The sequence below is a fragment of the Pteropus vampyrus genome, unplaced genomic scaffold, assembly GCF_000151845.1.
Source record: "Pteropus vampyrus isolate Shadow unplaced genomic scaffold, Pvam_2.0 Scaffold3, whole genome shotgun sequence".
Classification (NCBI taxonomy): Eukaryota; Metazoa; Chordata; class Mammalia; order Chiroptera; family Pteropodidae; genus Pteropus; species Pteropus vampyrus.
The window spans coordinates 23,283,348-23,286,025 of NW_011888784.1; the positions used below are offsets into that span (position 1 = coordinate 23,283,348).

The 2,678-nt window shown below is 36.0% G+C and overlaps 1 protein-coding gene across 1 annotated transcript in view; it reads right to left on the bottom strand.

Annotated features, from left to right (window-relative positions):
• Window positions 1-2,678, bottom strand: part of LOC105293761 (monocarboxylate transporter 9) — a gene marked incomplete at its 3' end in the record, with an annotated part of 52,828 nt that overhangs the window by 31,210 nt on the left and 18,940 nt on the right. The gene's annotated exons all lie outside the window — the stretch shown is intronic.

Genomic DNA, 2,678 nt, shown 5'->3' on the forward strand with positions numbered 1-2,678 from the left:
TATTTATTTTTGATATTTTAATATCTAATAACTGAAAACTGAAAGATGTTACAATTTGTGTACAAAACCGTAGAGTCTAAAATTCAGTTTCTCAGACCATACAACTGTGTTAGCTGACAGAATACTTCAGACCTCCAAATATCAAAATCCTTTTAGGTAAGCAAGTATATATTCTTCCATCAGAAGTTTACTCCCTCCAGTACTTACTGTTGTAAAAGTAAACAATATAATTCTCATGACAATTCAGTACTTTACAATTCTTGTTTAGAATCCCTTTAAAGAAAATAAAATCTTAATTCCCTAAACTAGATGATATATGATAGCAATAGCCAAATATCTAATGAAACTAAAAGGTGGTATAAAAAAAATGCACGCAAGATTGTCTTTCATTTAAATCTTCTAGTTACAGCACTTTAGGAAAAGTACACATTTATATAAGCAAAACACCAGAATCATTTTTTTTTTCCTCTCTTTAATTCCCCACTTCCGCCCCTGACCTACAGATGTTGCTGTTTCCCCTTAAGAACTGGATCTCTGAAGGTGGGGTGTCTCCTCCCACACGCTTGCGATGTGCACCCGGGGCCTGGCACACTCGGGGTATGGTCCGTGGCTCCACCTGCAGAATCATTATTAAAGCCAGTATTTTCTGGAGTGAGGAGAGTGAAAGGATGAGAAGGAGTATCTTCCTTTCCAGTTTTCAGACCTAAGTAGACAGAAGTGCCTTCATATACCAAATACCTTTTCCTTGCTTTGCCTTGGGTGACATTTCACTGGTAAATATTTGGGAGAGCAAACCTTTGAAATACAAAGCTCCCATGTGTATCAACCCTGACTAGAAAGACAAGTTTTTATAAAGAGTTTCCTAACAGCTGCTGACCTTTAATTGTTTCATAGTTTAAGATACATGTAGTCTCAATAGAACATGGTGGAAAATACCATTTAGTGATTTCTTGTTTTCTGTCAGGGTAACACCTTTCTTGTATAGTTTCCTCTATTCTTTAGATGTCTCTCTGCTGCTATTTCTCTTATATTCTGTATTCTGTAAGGTGATTTCACAAACAGACTAGTTTTCATTTCCTCCCTTTTTGTAATGGTATCCAATTTCCTTTGGGGGATTTTGGGTCTTCTCTATAGGTAGACAGTTGGTGGGACTATAAATCAAGGTTCCTTGATCTTGACATGTAGAATGGTACCGACCCAAGCAAGGCAGGTAGGATCTCTCTCCTAGGACCCTGAATCTTAATTAATATATATATGGAGCTTATTGATTCTCAACAATAGTGCATTGAAGAGACCCTGTCAGTTCCCCCTACCTTGACTCCCTAGAGATACCCAAACCTAGTTTCTCCAGACTTCCATTTTATCAGCTAACTCAGTAAATTATTTTGTTAAGGTAACTGATATTCTTTTCTTTTATGTGCAACAGAGTAAACAAATTGCTAGTACGCAGTAATTTCACGTTGATTATTTTATCTATCCATACTCCACTTCGGGCCAAAGGTTAAGCTTAGGAGCACAGTCTGTGACCACAAAATACAGAAAATACAGGTATGCCATATCTCCCCACCGCCCCCCGAAGATTTCATCTTATTAGCCCTCCTTCTTCATATCTTATGATCCAATATGATAAAATCTCTTCTCTGGCATTCTTTTAAATAAAAACTAAATGAAAGTTTCCACTAACTCCACTTATTCTAATAGCCACAGAAACGCAGCACTATAAAGGTAAAGTTTACTCAAAAAGCTTTTTGATCACTTACAATTTAAATTATGTTGCACTAGATACCAAGGGAAATCAGGAGAAACATCAGGCATGAGTGGTCCTTGCCCTCTGGGAGCTTATAACCCAGTTAGGAAGATATGTGCATACATATGATTGAGAGCCAAAGAGGTGGATGGGTATTAAATGTTTAGAAGTCAGAGGGAAATGAAAGTAATCAAGGTAGGAGCAGGAGTGGAAGTCCTGATGAAATAGGTTAGTTTTAAAGAACAATGGAGAGACTCAAGAAAAGGGTGGCTCTGCCAAGAGGAACAATATGAACTTGGGTGTGGAATCAGGATAGGCCTGACAAGTTTGGTGGAAAGTGAAGCAGGCTCATTGAGGAAAACAAAATTAGAAAAATGGCACTCTCGACTGAAATTTAAGAGGAAGAAAGTGTCTCCAGAAGTTTGTGTTTATAACTCCCAAATAGAATTCACACACTATATAATAAATTCCACCATTAATAACCCATTTATATTATCTAAGTGGTGGGTTTTTATTTTTTATTTTTTGGCTAAAAAAAAAAATAAATAACAAGATCTGTAAGTACCAGAAGATGTTGTTTTATTTGGACTAGTGTTCCACGAGTACATGAGAATTTTGGGGCTCTTATTCATACAACTGTATGAAAATATGCTTCTAGGAAACATATACACTGTAGTATATTCTAGTACACTCTTTTTGAGAATTTGGACTCTTTTAACCAGAGTATTAACAAACCAGGACTCTGCATGGCAAGATATTTTATATAAAACTCAAAAACAGAAGCCATTTTGAGAGACCATTGTAATTCAGGGGCAATTTTGTCACACTACAGGGTCTGAAAGGATATCACAATATTAACTTTACCTTACAATTTAAGTATATTTCCTATCCTTAACTTAAAAATTAAATATATTCCACATATTATAAACTT